This window comes from Hibiscus syriacus, unplaced genomic scaffold (assembly GCF_006381635.1).
Source record: "Hibiscus syriacus cultivar Baekdansim isolate YM2019G1 unplaced genomic scaffold, ASM638163v2 tig00116997_pilon, whole genome shotgun sequence".
NCBI lineage: Eukaryota > Viridiplantae > Streptophyta > Magnoliopsida > Malvales > Malvaceae > Hibiscus > Hibiscus syriacus.
The window spans coordinates 4,299,881-4,317,274 of record NW_024063513.1 but is presented as its reverse complement, the minus strand read 5'-3'; the positions used below and the strand labels follow the sequence as shown (position 1 = coordinate 4,317,274).

Genomic DNA, 17,394 nt, shown 5'->3' with positions numbered 1-17,394 from the left:
TTATTTATACTAAGCACATGTTTTTTTATATAGAAATTCGCTAATTTTATTAAAATAAAAATCCAAATTACAATGAAGATTACAAGCATAACCGTAAACCTTAAATATAATTATGATATTTTTCTATTATCACTGAGACAAAAACTAGTCACCTAGATCACATAAGAACCAAAGAAGGAAAATGTAAAAAACATAACCATAAAACTCGAATAAAATAAAGATACAAAGATTGCATAGGTAAACAAACCACAAAAGGAGATGAAGCTACTGAAAGACCATCGACAAAATCGCAAATCAGAGTCAAGCGACGTGAGAAAACTATCCATGAACGCAAAATGCATATCCAAATCAATCCGAGGGTCCAAAGCAGGGAAGATCATCATGATACAAATAAGTATAATTTTGATCAGTCGTACTAATGTCAAATCCAACCTTGAAAAAAAAAGATAAACAAAAACAACGGAAAAATAGTAAGCTACTAAAGGCAAAAAAAAACATGCTACAAAGCAGAGATAAATGTGTCATAAAGCATAGAATATGTCACAAATACATAATTATTCTTATTTAAAAAACCTAAAAAAAAATATCTGGCGAGCGGCAACCAGCATTAAAACTGATGCTGCAGCCGGGTTAAACAAAATTAAAAAGAAAATATTGGATTGATCAATAAAATTATACAATTGTAAGAAGAAAAAGAGGAAAGAGAGACGTATATTGTTTTTTAAGACAATATATAAGATTGAATAAGATTTTTTCAACGATTGCGTAAATTTATTCCAGTTTCATTAGATTTGTGATAATGGGAATCGCGAAAGCATTGAAGGGAGGAACCAATCCCTTATTTCAAGTCATCTTGTTGATTTCTTTCATCTCTTTGCTTTCCAAATCAAACTCTTAAGAATATTAAATGATCCCCTTACCTCTTCTTGTCTACTAATAACATGGAGCGATGTATTGAAAGCAAGGCATAATTTAGCATAAAATAAATTTATGGTCCAATGATGAAAAATCAATGCACTTTCTCTATCCAGTAAACGATGTTGAATTCTTTCTCCCTACAATAATGAACATGATGTTTAATTATCATGTTATATGATCGTAATATCAAATATGATGGTGGAAACAATCTCGGTAATAATTTCCACAAACCTCTCAATAATAGATTGTATAGTTTTATACAGCATCAGATTAACATGTACAGCCACATCAAATCTCTCAAGCCACACAATAGTATCTGCCAACCACAATAGATTCACAATCGATTGAGTGAGAACACTTTCTCTCGCTTATTTGGTCAAGCGAATACGGCTTATTATTCATTAGAAATTTATGACTTCAAAAATTATCATTCTGCTCTCACATAGTTTCACAGTAGGTTTTAAGGTGGCTTACACGATTTCAATTTTATCGTTTCGTTTCGAGGTGTTTAGGATTTTTTTTTATAATTTTACGTGCTTAAAGGTATTTTGGTAATTTTTCACCTTTTGATGGTGTTCTTAACTTACATCAGATATGGGGGCCTCCTATAGGCTCAATCACTTACCATGAATCGTCCCTTAAACCTGAATCCAATTTGAGAGGTAAACATTGACTTTTGAAGCAAGGAGCATCTATATAAAACATTGGATATTAATAAGTGTTGAATATCGTATATTTTTACTATTATTTATTTCTCATTTGTCGCTTAGATATTAATTTCTTTCTTTCTTGGTTTATTTGGACAAGGGTTTCACTGGATTAATTTGTCCAAAAATTAGCATATTCGACGTTCCGGTCAGCCTTTTATAGAAGAATACCGAAACTATCTTGAATATTTAATTTAGATTTTAACTGAGATAAATTATCCAGAAGATAAAGCATATTCAACCAGAACTACAATACTTAAATATTCATTTTTATCTTTTGTGATAAACCTTTTAAATTAGGATTTTTGTTTGATTATTTTATCATTACCTTTTTTAGGAATTAGTTATTTTATTTACTTAGACTCTTGACTTACAGATATTCCTTAGGTTCAACATTTCTATCGATTTTAGGCTCGATGCTTCATTTATTAACGTGGGTATTGATTTCCTCATAGAGTATCAAGACTCGCCCCTTAGATATTGATACTTCCCTTTAATACCATTATCATTTTTGGCTTCAAAGTTTCAATAAAATTCATCATTATCGATATTCAACTCTTGGTATCAATACTAACATAAACATGATCGATACTATGGGCCATTTTGCCGAGATTCACACATTAAATAGTATCAATATTGTTTTTCAAGTATCGATATTAAAACCTAGAATCAGTCACTTTCAAGCTTTAGAATCATTTTAAATCCCATCTAAACACTCCAATTTAAGCCCCCGTTTCTAAATCTTATGGGAGTTACTTAGGATCAAATAGCACATTCCAAACACACGTTAAACAACAAATGACACAATTGAATCCAAATTGTTTATAACACTTAAAACAACATGTTTATTCAACCAACAATGCACAAACACACGTTAAACAACAAATGACACAATTGAATCCAAATTGTTTATAACACTTAAAACAACATGTTTATTCAACCAACAATGCATCACTTTGGCAACACAAATAGCACTTTAATTCAATATGTATTGCCTTAACGTTTGGAACCCAAAATGAAGCTGCTCAACTTTCACCAGGCTGCTTCTCCTCTTATCACTAGAATACTCTCCAACCTTTTGCACACCACAACAATAGTGGAAAGGATCATACATTTAAGATGTCAAAATCAGATCAAAATGAGATAGCTCAAGGTCCTAAAAACTCTTCTAAAATCCTTTTCTAGCTATCTCCTTCTCTCATGTAGATTTTAAGCTCATATCAGCTTTTGAAAGTTTTTTACCTTCATTAATTCCAGAGGAAATCACAGCACAATAAAGATGTTTCTTTTAAAAAATTATTATATTTAAAATTATCAAATATTGAAAAATATTTTTAATAATATTTTATTATTTATTACAAATTTTAATATTTTAATATTAATATTAATATCAATAGTTAAATTAAAATTTTCAAAAAATAATCAAACATTAAAAAAATACTTTACAGAATATATTAAAACACTATAAAATTTCTATTTTTATTATTAATAAGATATTTTCTTGGAAGCGATTTTCCATTAGTTAAATTTGAATACAATTAAAATTTGTATTTATCTATGTCACTTATAGTATATAGTTAAAAGAACCCAATGTTTTCAAGTTTTCAGGGAAACATCTAATTACGTAAATAAACTCTAGATAATCCTCTCTTCTTACAGAAAATATAATTTTAAAATTTATACAAAATAAAATAAATAAAGATAATTATTTTATCTAAGCGGCATATTCAATCAATAAATATCATTTAATAGGGTTTTGGGCAAATCAATCAATAAAAGATTAAGTTGATTTTTTTAATAGAATATTAAGTTGACAATTGAATTGGTTATATATTTTTTATTATATATCATTAAGTTTGTTTTAGTGAATGCATTTTCATCACAACCTCTTAATTATACAGCAATTCTATTATTTGAATATATTTTAAAAAGTGATACATTATTGGTAAAAAAAATATTTAATTATAAAATGTATAATCCAAATCTAAAATTAAGTCAATACATTATTGGTAAAATTACTAAGAAAAGTAAAAAAAAATCTAAATTTCTTTAGCTTTTATTGAAATAATATTTTAAAAAATAAAAGAAAAGCAGGAGTTAATTACCGACAAAGAGACATGATCACATGGAAGCGATGGGACCCGGGATGGTCTTCTATCACGTAAAGTTGACTTTAACTCCAAAAACCCAAACATATGGGTCCCACCATTGTCATGCTTATTGATTCAGTGCCTTTATCACTATTTAGTATATATCACATGCATCTTTCCTTGTGGGTCCATTCTATTATTAAATCGGGTAAAGTATTTAAACGACCATTTGGGTAAACTACTTAAACGATCATTTAATTATTAAATTATTGTTACACAAATTAAGTGGTCTCCATGGTAAATAATTATTATTAGAGGACTCGAGTTCGAGCATCATAACTGTTAGAGGTGTGAGTATTTAATATTAAAAGGTTGAGAGTTATATTTGAACAGATATTACCGTGTAATTATCTCAGATTATTTAAAAAATTATTAGATTAGTATTGATTATCATACTTTTAATTTTAATAATATGATCATATGATTATTTAAGTGGTTTCAATGTAGTCACATCGTTACGAAACAAGTGGTGTAGCATATCTGGTGTTATCGACCAATGGCAAGTTAGAGGTCCACACCAACTATCGTTTGTTTTGTGACGATAAGTGACTACATTGAAACCAATTAAATAATTATGATATCATATTGTTAAAATTGAAAACTATGATGGTCACATATAAACAACCCGTAGTTATGTGAACATTTGAGTAGTTTATCCTATTATTTCAGTTAGTCACGATTTCAATTATTTGTTTTTAGGGTAAAATACATTGATGTCACTGAAATTTTAGGAAACTTTCACTTAACTCATAGAAATTGGAAAAGTTTTATTAAAGTCGCTTTCGTTATTAAAAAAAATTCATTTCGATCAATGGATCGTTAAAGCATTAATGACATATAATGTGGCATAGCCACCTATCATCGGAAACCGATTAACTAAATTAGTATGCCTATATGTTCCTTTCGTTGTTAATTGTTGAAATAAGACGGTATAGAAATATTCTTATAACAAAATTGCAAATATATTTTTATTATGCGGTAGGATCTAATAATACTATGTACAATTCTTTTAGTTTTATTCTTTTTTTAGGATCATTGTGATAGATAAATAAAATGTTGAGATTAACAAAAAAAATAAAATATACACTGGAAAAAAAGAGCAAAGAGTTAATCTCACTTTTGATTAAGCTAAGGTGATTACAAAGTAGTATATGTTCTAAATACTCTCAATCATTGACAATGAATGCTCAATCACCATGCTGCAGTCGCTGGTACTCAAACTCATGACCTCTAAGAACAATAATGATTCTTTTAACCACTGAGATAAGTTAGTTCGTACTTATCTTTATCATTTTATAAAATTACTTTTAAATTAATGATTTCCATATTAACTCCATGCTCCAATTTGTTTGAAGTAGTTTACTTTAAAGAACAAAGTGATTAATTTGGCCAAACCTTTGTTATCATAACTTTTCAAATAATGGACATACTGATATTTAATAGAAAAAATTTTCCGAAGTAAACAAAATTCGTTCTCAACTCCCATATAATCACCCCCATAATTCACCCAAAAAAGAAAAAAAATTCCTTTTATCATTTTACTAATCCCTAATTAATTTTAATAATTTTGAGGTAATAATATCTTACAAATTGATGTATGATCCTTTTGAATGTTGAAAACAAATAGCTATAAAATTTAAAATTATTATTTGAAAAAAGTCAAGTGATTATTAACGATATTAATTAAAGTGATATTTATGGAAAATAAAATATAAATATTATAAGTATTTGATTTTATTAAAAAGAAATCACGTTTGAATAGAAACTGAACAATATTTAATATAAGTATTTTTTGTTGTTTTTACCCAATTGGTCCAAAATATTTATACTCCAACATTAGTTCCCGAACTAAGTTTTTTCTTTAATGGAGAACGAACTTAACACTAATGAGAGTCGAGTTCTTCTATATTATTGTTGTCTACATTTTTTGAAGATAACATTATAAAATATATTGAAAAACATTTTTTCTAGAAAAATTAAGTATACAAAAATATATAAAAATGATACTCGTAGGCGTGAAGTTTTACTTACAAAATATTTTGAGAAATAAATAAAAAACCTATTAAATTATATATAATATTTTCATGAGTATAGAAACTATATTTTTAGATTGTTTAATTTGTATAAAAGACAAGGAGTACAAAATATATATATAAATTAACAAATACAAATATATTATGATTTATGATGAAACTGCAGGATTCACACAATCATAACAAATCTCTTTACCGTCCTAACAGCAACACTGAAAGATATAAAAATGAAATAAACAAAACAAAAGAAGACTGAAAGGGACCGAGTCGGCCCCGATGGGCAACCTCCCAAACTTCGAAACACTCGATAAATATCACATATAACACAGACACCCACACCTACATGGGCAAATCACGACCGCTCTTTTAAGGATACGTGTCTTTTCACAAATGGTTCCACGACCTGTCAGATTATTCGCCTCCTTTTACGTATTCATTATTGTTTATATAGACCCCAAACGGCCACACTAAACCAAACGTGTTGCTCAAAAAGCTTCCTCTTTTCTGGTTTCTGGTCTAGCCAGTAACTGCCTGTTTTGGGGAGAACAAACTTTAAGAAAATGTCATCGGATAAGGGGAAACGCTTGCCGGAAACTGATGGTGGCGGTTTGAACTTCGAGGCTACCGAGTTGACTTTAGGTTGCCCGGGGAGTCTAGAGTAACGTCGGACGGTGGAGCTAAGGTGGGCAGTAAACGTGGGTTTTCCGTTGATCTTAGCCTAGGTGACAACAAAGACACCAATAAGTTGGAACAGTCCCAGATTGATGTCCGAGAAGCCAATAAATCTCCTGTGTCAAAGTATGTCATGAAACTCATCATATATATTTTTTAAAATTTCAGTTTTGTTTTACTAAAGAACAAAAGAGCCGAATCTCAATGGGTGGTAGCAGTTTTGATGAATATATTAATATGAATATGTTGTAGGGCGCAAGTGGTGGGTTGGCCGCCGGTGAGGGTATGCAAGGAGAGGGAAGAAGAGTTGCAAATATATAAAGTGGCGGTGGACGGAGCTCCATATTTAAGGAAAGTTGATATCGAGATGTACGATAGTTACGGCATTGACTTCCCTTGAAGACATGTTCTCGTGTTTCATAAGTAAGTTTTTCATTATTATGGTAAAAAGTACATAAGGGTAATTTAGTCATTAAAATTTTCTTTTTAAATTTCACAGGGAATTGTTTGAATGATAAGAAACTGGACCAAGTGAATGGAATTGAGTATGTGCCTACATATGAGGATAAGGATGGGGACTGGATGCTGGTCGGAGATGTACCATGGCAGTAAGTTCCCGAAATTGTCCGTAACTAGTTGATTTGCTCTTGCTAATTACCAAGGCTTCTTTTGGAATTAATACTGACTTCTATAATAACAGAATGTTGTTGAATCTGTAACGTTTGAGGTTAATGAAAGCTCGGAAGCAATTGGATTAGGTAAAATTAAATTCTATAATTATCATTTTAATTTTATTATTATCATGGTATTAAAATATGATTAATTTGGTGGTAACTAATTATAATTTATTATTGATATGCAGCTCCAAAAAGCCAAAGCTGAATAAAATAAGCCTTTTAAATGAAGTATCCAAGAACGGAACTACAAATTTCTGTGCAGAGAGGCCTTTTGTTTTTGTTTCTAACTTGTGTACCTTGATGATGGTGGGCGATGACTAGTTTTAGACGGTCGAGTTGAAAGAATAAATAAATGAAATAAGATAATTTAATTTTTATTTTTTTCTCCTTTTTTTTCTCTCTCTGTATTCATCATTTTAACGAGTGGGTGATAATTCAGACTTAATCAACAAAACTTTGGAAATTGATGGTTTTCGATCATGAAGATGTTTCCAACCAAATTCAACTATTGCCATGGGTTGTGTATGCCAAAAATTTATAGATTAAGATATTATAAAAATCTTTCCATTCTCAAGTAACTAATTCCTATATACTTGAAATTGGAAGAAGGAAATTAAAAACTAATGGTTTATTAGATATAATTAAAATGTTTATCATTTCTTTTGTTTTTTTAATTAATCATTGATATCCGATCTATTGACCGACTAATCCAGATCAAGTACTATAGAGGCGAGGGCAATCATTCCAACCCAGTTTCCTTCATTCGCAAAATGTTAGGATTTGAACATTTGATCTTATTTAAAGGACATAGTGTCTATTCCCACTAGATTAACTGATTGTTTCCTTTTTTCCCCCTAATGATTATGTACCGAGGAAACTAGGTGTATAACTAATAATAATAACCCAACACACGCTTATGCGTACAAAAATGTCAAGTAACTGTTAAAACAAACGGTGCAACAGACACAATAGAACCATCTGGTGAAGGGCTGACGGCGAGTGTGGAAGGGAAAGTTCCTTGTAATGTGTTAGGAGGGATAGGCGAGTATTAAGATTTGTTTTTTTAAATTAATTTATTTAAATATGGATATTTTTTTCTAGGAAATGTCCGTCCAGCTCAGTTGGTAGAGTATAAGGCTCTTAACCTTGTGGTCGTGGGATCGAGTCCCACGGAAGGCATTTTATATTTCGGAGGTCTCTACGGAAGCTGCTCTTAACTTGGTTTTAGAGGCAGCCTACTATCATACCTCCCCCTTATCTATTACATATAGAAAAAAAAGGATCAACTAATTTATTTATATTTTTTCCTGAGTTGGGTTATGACCCCATTGGGATAGTCAAGCCCAGTAGAATTAGATGAGGTTATAAATTCCAAGAATATCTGAATTTGGTTGCTTTCTATTCGTTATGAGCTCAGATTCAAGTGATAGAGTGCGAGGCGTTGTTTTTATCCACCCATCATTGACAGTTTGATTTTGAAGCAGTGGGCCATTGAAGATAGAATAGAGGTTAATGTTCAAGCAAGGACCTTGTGATGTGATCCCTTATTTGATTTTGAGAAGCATGGGACTGCTGGCTAATTTCTGCCAAAATGTTACATTATTGACAAGTCGGTGTTCTTTAGTTACATTACTGGAAACATAATATGGATGAATCATGAGATCATACAAGTAATTACACCTCAGATCATGCACATATTTTTACAGCGTAAAATCATAAGATGGGATTTCTGCCTTCATCGACTTTAATCACTAGCAGATGGTTCGGATCCGATCCATTGGGTCCTTCAGAATACAGTGTCGGCAGGTAACGTGAAACAAAATCTTCCACCTGTGCACAGTGCCAACACATTGACTTACAAACCATGAAAAATAAGAGTAAGGGCTTTGCTAAATCGTTGTAGAACCCACCTCCTCATCTGTCATTCCAGGTTTTCCTGCCTGCGTCATGGCAATCTCAGCCTGCCCACATCCATTCACAACCAAAATCAATGATTCCATGGCATTATTTTTTCTTTAAGTATTTCATGCATGGATAAGAAACGTTATTGATTGATGAGATGCGACTACTTGAAAATAAGAACCAACCTGAAGACGCCACTGGTAGACACAACTTGGGTCCTGAATTTTGATTACGATCCATGCCTGAATGAACTTGCCCCATGCATCATAATATGCTTCAAGATTTTTGTTTACCAGCTCCAGCTGTAAAATTAATCATTCCGTGTTGGAACATCATAAATAACTAGTATGTTCATAGAGGCAACATCGGAAACGTTCTTCAAGACTTTGGAGCTTGGAGATAACCTGTGGATCAACAGCTTTAACAACTTCAGTCGGAAGGGGTTTGAAGCCAAGCATCCAGCCTTCATATAGAACCACCTGATTAAATTTTAATTTCTCACGTTAGCGTAGGAGGCCAGTGAAATGAATATCTTATCTAGAAGATACTAACATAATCATGTTAGTCATTGAAAACAATTTTGGTACATTGACTTGATCGTGTTACCCTTTCAAGTAACTGTACCCACCATTCCCTAGCTCTAGCTGAATATTTTCTTACCGTTAACGGTCCTTCAACTTCTGGCCATATCGAAGAATCAGCTCTGTCACCCCTCCCACTATATGCCGACTGTAACGAACAATTTTATTCAGAAACAAGCTGGAACGAAAAAGGTATTGTGTAACAAGTAAAACCGGTAATATTGTTCTTACTTTGTCGTATCGAGGAAGCTTCATCCTCATACCTGTATAGCTCAAACAAAGTAAACCGTAAGGAGATGAACAAACTCTGAATCATAGCATCAAAATATTTGAGTGTTGATAGAAAAAAAAATAACACCTTCTTTAGTCAACTTGGTCACAGCTTTCAGTGTTTCAACAGAGAATGGAAGATCATGGCTCCCAGCATTTCCTCTCAACTGAAACAACACCATATACAAAGAAAAGGAAAGAAAGAAAACGATTCATTCTTCTGTGAGTAGCATAAAGTTTGTTCCCCGGTTAAAGTCCGGAAAGGAAAAGCAATGGTCACCTCTAAAAGAGCATTTCTTGGATTCTCTTCCCTCAATTTAGCCTATTATCAATGTACATTGCGTAAGAAAGTGAAAAGAAAAATGAAAGAAAAAATGTTACAAGAAAATTAATTTTGTTACCTGACCTTCTGCTGTCAAATAGAAATCATCAATGGATAATGTTGCAGACTTCCTGAGATATTATGGTGGTTTAGTAATTTCAATTGTTTCCACTTTCTCGATTTTATTACCGAGAGTCAAAGGGAATACGAATTTAAATTCCATTGCTCATCAAGCTACCTGCCAGTGATCCTGAAAATATAATCAAGAGCAAATACAAGTGTGGTCTTCCCACAACCCTGTGGTGCACTGAAACCAATCTGCATCACAAGAAAAATGACATTGCCACAGGATTAAAAGAATAGGCCAAATAAGCCAGCTGCGTAGCCCTCTGATTATCCAAATGAAACGAAATGTAAAAGTATCTACTAACAGTGCTCTCCAACTGTTTAAAAAGTTCCTTAATTTACGATTTATAGTGATAAAATTGTCTTCATGCGGTAATTGACAACCTTGTCCATAAAGTTCAATGCAATGGGTGAAAATATTACCATATAATAACATTAAAGAGTGCTCTTAGGGGATTTGTTAGCAAAATCCAACGTGAAAAACTAATGAAATGTGCACAAACAAAGAAAGCAAAAGCATACGACAATCATTTGGGAGCCTTTATCCATACCATTAATGGAGGTATCTCTTCTCCGTCTTTAAACTTGGACGCGTGCTGTGATATCTGGTCTTCGCACCATATAAAGACTGGTATGTAGTAGTGATAAAACCTTGCTTTTTGAGGAGTAGTAAGGTTAAGTTCATTGACCTGAAACAATCGACAAAGCTTCGAGCCATAAAACCACCACTTGTCAATGGACTCTGCCACCTTTTCTTGGGTTAGTTCAACTTTGTACACAAGTGGACCGGCGCATATGAATTCAAAGAGGTCCTCCATAGAGGCAACTTCTATTGCGGAAGACGACTATCGGATAGAGAAAAATCGCAACTGATAATTTGATAAAATAAAAATGAAGATAAAGAAGACACAAATTTTACGTGGAAAATCCCTAAATAATATAGGGTAAAAACCACGGGCAACGGTAAAAGAATTTCACTATGAGAAAATAGGAATTACAACTTCTACCAAGGAGAAAACAATGATAATTCTCCCTTGATAAAAAGGAGAAAACAACTCTAAAGAAACTCTCTAAATTGTCTAATATTGGGAGAAAGTTAGAATGATTTGGGATGGTTTTGAAACTAAACAGGTTAGGGTATTTATAGTTGAAGCTTAAGGACTAATCTTGAAAATATCCTAAAGTACAACGACTAAATGTGAGATTGTACCATTTCCAAAATTCAACTAAAATTTCGGTGCATTAATTATAGGCACTTTCGGTGCCTATATTGCTAACTTTTCAACAATCTCCCACTTGAAGATTTGATTGGAACAACCATATCTTCACACCATTCTTTCTACCTTGTACCATCATGTTGCTTACGTCTCTGACAGGCCACAAGAGGATCGACACCGAGAAAATGTATCATCATTACTACCTTTCATGAAATCTGCTATGTTTGTCTTTGGTATGGACTTTCTGCATATCTACTGTCCCTTCTTCCACATTTTCACGAATGAAATGGTATTGAACTCGTATGTGCTTTGTCCTTGAATGAAATGTTGGATTCCTTGCTAGATGCAAGGCATTTTGACTGCCACAAAACAGAGAGACATACTTTTGATTGTGCCCAAGCTCCTTCAATAGCATCTTCAACCAAATTACTTCTTTACTGGCTTGTGTAGCTGCTACATATTCTGTTTCTGTTGTTGACGTAGCCACAACTGACTGCAATTTTAAAACCCAACTTACAGCTCCACCAGCAACTTTGAACACATATCCTGTAGTAGATTTGTTTTTATCCAAATCCCTTGCATAGTCAGAATCAACATACCCACTGATAAGTAAATTTGATCTTCTGTAATATAATGCAACATTTAAGGTCCCTTTGATGTATCTCAGGATCCTCTTTACTATATTCTAATGCTCTTTGTATGGATTCGCCATGTACCGACTAATCACTCTCACTGCTTGTGCAATGTCTGGTTTGTGCATATCATAGTGAACATTAAACCCCACTGCCGATGCATACGGTACTCGAGACATTTCCATCCTCTCATTTTCACTGCTAGGACTCATACTGGAGGATAATTTGAAGTTAATAGGAAGAGGGGTAGAAATTGGCTTACAATCTTGCATGCTGAATCGTGACAAAATCTTCTTCAAGTAATTCTTTTGTGAAAGCCAAATCTTCCTATTACTTCTGTCTCGGTGAATTTGCATCCCTAGAATCTTGTTTGTTGATCCCAACTCCTTCATTTCAAATTCCCTAGCCAGTTGTGCCTTTAATTCTTTAATATGATCTTTGTTAGGTCCTGCAACCAACATGTCATCCACATACAACAGCAATATAACAAAATCGTTATCACCAAAGCTCTTGAAATAAGCACAAGGGTCTACGTTAAATCTGTTGTATCTAAGACACATAATGAAGGAATCAAATCTCTTATACCAACACCTCGACACTTGCTTTATACCGTACAGAGATTTGTTCAACCAGCAAACCAAGTTCTTCTTTTCTTCTTCTTCAAAACCTTCAGGCTTGAACATGTAAATCTCTTCTTCAAGATTTCCATGAAGAAAAGTTGTTTTAACATCTAGCTGCTCTAGATGTAAGTTCAATGAGCACATATTGCCAAGACTACTCGAACTTGTTGTCGAACCACATGAGAAAATATTCATTGAAATCAATACATTCTTTGAGTATATCCTTTGATCAGCAGTCTTGCACGATACCTCTCAACTTGGTCGTCACCATTTCGCTTGATTTTGAAGACCCATTTGTTACCAATTGGCTTCCTTCCTTATGGTAGTGACACAATGTCTCATGTATTATTTTTATGAAAGGCTTCAATTTTTTCTTGCATCGCCATCATCCACAGTGAAACATCTGAGCTGTTTATTGCCTCCTGGTATGTTGATGGGTCACTGTCCTCTGTTAAAAGGCAGTATGCAATATTTCCTTCTATAACATAATCTGAGTGTTAATTGGGACGTCTTCTCACACAATCTGATTGACGAGTTGTTGGAGCTTTAGAACTCTCTGGTTCTTGTTCATCATGTGATGGTTCTGCTTCAGAAGAATCTCCTTGTTTAACCTCATTTTCTATATGTATCTATGTAGTCTCAGACTTTTCAGCGCTATCATCGTCTTCTTTTCTTTGTAGTTTATCTTCTACAAAGATAACATCTCTTCTGATGATCACTTTGCGAGCAGTGAGATCCTACAAGAGATACCCCTTTACACCAGCAGCATACCCCAAGAATTTGCATTTCCTGGATTTTGGATCCAGTTTTGAAATTTCTTGAGAGTTGTACATCAAGTACAATACTTTCAAATACATGGAGGTTTGAATAATCAGATGGTTTACCAGTCCAGATCTCCATTGGTGTCTTCAGCTCTATAACAGTTGATGGAGCTCGATTCACCAAATATATGCGGTATTGACTGCTTCTGTACAAAAATGATTTTCTAGGCATGCATCCCTCAACATTGCTCTTGTTCTTTCTAACAAGGTTATGTTCATCCGCTCTGCCACTCTATTTTGTTGAGGAGTGTTTGCCACTATGAACTGTCTTTTGATGCCTTCTTTCCTGTAAAAGTCATCAAATTCTTCGCTTGTGTATTCTCCTCCATTATCTGTTCTGAAACACTTGATCTTATTTCCAGAATCAAGTTTCACCTGCGCTTTGAAGTTTTTGAAAGTGGAAAACATCTGACTTCTTCTTAATAGGTACACCCAACATCTCTTGGAGTAGTCATCAATAAATGAGACAAAGTACTTTGCTCCGCCTAGGGATGTAACTGGTGTTTGCCAAAGGTCAAATGAACCAATTCTAGAACACTTTTACCACTAAAATTTGACGTGTTTGAATTTCAACCGGTGTTGCTTACTTGTTATGCAATGCTGACACAAAGTAAGTGATACCTTTGTTAAGCCTGGAAGTAGCTTTTGCTCCACAAGAACTTTCATTCCTTGTTCTGACATATGTCCAAGTTTCTGATGCCATAGCATTGCAGAATCTGAACTACATGAGGCAACAGAGGCTTCTGCTTCTATCAAAGTCTCTCCCTTCCGCATGTACAAGTTTACTGCTATCTTTTCGCCTTTCATCACCACAAGCGCTCCACGAAACACCTTCATTATTCCTTTCTGTGTTTCAATCTTGCTTGCATTATTATCCAACAATCTGTAGGATAATAAATTTTTCTTCAGGTCTTTCACATGCCGCACATCTCGAACAACTTTAATTGTTCCATCATACATCTTCAATTTGATGGTTCCAACACTAACGATCTCTAAGGCATGATCATTGCAACTATACACATATCATCTTGAGACATGTTCATAATGATGGAACAATTCTCTTCTTGAGGTCATGTGATATGTTTCTCCTGAATCAATGAGTCATATATATGCAAATCTCTTTCTACCTTCCACGGTGGTTGATGCTTCACAACATAGAGCATCTCCATCATCTGAAGTGTTTGCGGTATTGCCTTGTGGATTGGAGTTTTATTTAGACTCCAACAATCCTTCTTCAAGTGACCATTCTTTCCACAGTTGTAGCAATTTAAATTCTTTTTGCTTCTTGACTTTGATCTACCATGTTTGTGACTGCTGATTTGGCCACGTTCTGTTGATCTTCCTCTCATCGTTGTCAACGCTTCTTCTTGTCGCAGATTTACTTGTTTGTCTTCCTTGTTCTTGCGCCGATTTTCTTCTTGTAGAACAGCAGTTGTAACATCATTGAAGACTAGACTGGTGACATTATTGTTTGTCAAGTTGATGATGAGTTGATCATACGAATTATGTAGACTTTAAGTAGAAGTTCAACATGTTCTTGTTCTCCTATTGTATATCTTAAGGATGTAAGTTGAAAAATAAAGTGTTCAGCGTGTTTAACTTCTCCGTCACTGAAGTAGATTCTGGCATCCGAAGAGTGTACAATTTCCTCTTAAGGAAAATTTTATTGTGCAACGATGTGGCCTTGTACAATTTGGTGAGATGATCGCATATCTCCTTAGCTGTCTTCTCCTCCTCGATGCTTGACAATACTTCATCTGCTAATGCTAGATGAAAGTTTGCCATAGCATTCTCGTCCATTTCGATCCATTTGTTGTCATCTGTGAAATCTACAGGCCTTTCATTGATAGCTGCTAGACAACCGTCTTTTCTCAGGATGACCTTCATCTTCAATTTCCACAATGAGAAATTTCTTCCATTGAACTTTTCAATATCAAATTTCGTTGTCATAGCTTCTATTACGGATAGCTCCCACTATTTCACTATCGTGAATAGTTCTCTGGAACCTTCAAAGAATAGGTAATACCTTCTTATTTTCTTATGTTGGAGGATCCACCTTTTGTTGGCAACCACAAAGACAATAAGTATATTACACACTCTAATCTGGCTCTGATGTCATTTGTTGCGGAAGATGGCTATCGGATAGAGCAAAATCACAACTGATATTTGAGAAAATAAAAATGAAGATAAAGAAGACACAAATTTTACGTGAAAACCCCCTAAATAAAAGGGTAAAAACCACGGGCAACGGTAGAAGAATTTCACTATGAGAAAATAGGAATTACAACTTCTACCAAGGAGAAAACAATGATAATTCTCTCTTGATAAAAAAGAGAAAACAACTCTCAAGAAACTCTCTAAATTCTCTAGTATTGGGAAAAAGCTAGAATGATTTAGGATGGTTTTGAAGCTAAATGGGTTAGGGTATTTATAGTTGAAGCTTAAGGACTAATCTTGAAAATACCCTAAAGTACAATGACTAAATATGAGATTGTACCATTTCCAAAATTCAACTAAAATTTCGGTGCATTAATTATAGGCACTTTCGGTGCCTATATTGCTGACTTTTCAACAACCTCTGCAGGTTTCGAGGGGAAAACTGAATATGTGTGACCTGGCCTCAATGCACTACCACTGTTTACATCATGATGCAGGGAATTATCTTGCAACCATGAGCTACCACTACCTGCAAAGAATTCATAGAGAAATGGAGATGGATTATCAGCTAAACTAAGATGTTTTCAACGATTAAAGCAATAAGTAGCTTTAGAAAGAAACCAAATTCAACAGCCTTGTTTCATATTAAAATCTATTAAAAATGTTAAATCTAAAACAACTCTAAACAAATAGGAACCATATAGATCTAATTTGATTGATCTTTGTTTTTATATAAGATTTTCTCCACTTTGAGTTTCTTAAGGAAAGAACAATCCTTTCTTGACTCTTCCATGCTGAAATTTTCTAGTTTAAGCTCAAAGATTGGAATATCACTGAAGGGGGAAATCAAACAAGCAATCAAGAATTCCTGAAAATCAAATTGGTGTGATTGCGCATCCAAGAAGAGAACATAAGCTCTTAAGTGGATAGAGAGAGATTGTAGAAGAAAAACATACCTTTTTTCAAATTCCCATTATAACTGATAACAAAAACGAACTTAAAACTGAATTTTAATCTTATCCAAAACTTTTACAATGGTTGCCATACAGAGAGCGATACAAGTGGATAAAATAGTGTAAACCATTTAAAAAAGATCACTGTGATAAAAGCAAATATAAGCAATAATAAATCGAAATAAAAATAGAAAGAGATAGTAACACCTGAAGTAGAGAAATGGGTTGGCGGCGTAGTTTATTTAGTTTGTGAAAAGAGAGAAGAGAAAGCAGGGGAATGATGGTTAAGCAGAGAGGACATAATTGTATGAATTTTTTGGTATACTTATTATGACAATAAGCCTTTTGAGTTGGCTTATGAGAACGGGAAATTTGAGTATTAGAAATGCAAGGTGGTGGCTTGGCATGGCGTGAGCGTAGTGAAAGCCGCCATTCTTCTCTTCCTCTGAGGGGGGAGGCAAAGAAAATGAGCAACAGTGACGAAAGATGAGGGATATGTAAAAAACGGATCCAACATCATAGAACTCTAGTTTTTGGTTGTTGGTTTAATTAATCTCATGATTGAACCATTTGATTTTATTCAGATAAAAAATAAATATTATGAAGTGATTATAAGTTGATACTTATTTGAAAAGT

At 33.6% G+C, this 17,394-nt stretch overlaps 1 long non-coding RNA gene and 1 pseudogene across 2 annotated transcripts; one reads left to right on the top strand and one right to left on the bottom strand.

Moving 5' to 3' along the window:
- Nucleotides 1-6,262: 6,262 nt before the first annotated feature.
- On the top strand, nt 6,263-11,572 carry LOC120193846. Of its 2 annotated transcripts, XR_005522913.1 has the most exons (6): nt 6,263-6,606; nt 6,733-6,903; nt 6,980-7,088; nt 7,181-7,238; nt 7,343-7,449; nt 11,562-11,572. It is a non-coding gene; the product is annotated as an uncharacterized LOC120193846 (long non-coding RNA). The 2 variants fall into 2 exon arrangements; XR_005522912.1 differs by lacking the exon at nt 11,562-11,572 and having other exon boundaries at nt 7,343-7,602.
- LOC120193845 lies at nt 8,871-17,191 on the bottom strand (annotated as a pseudogene).
- Nucleotides 17,192-17,394: the final 203 nt, after the last annotated feature.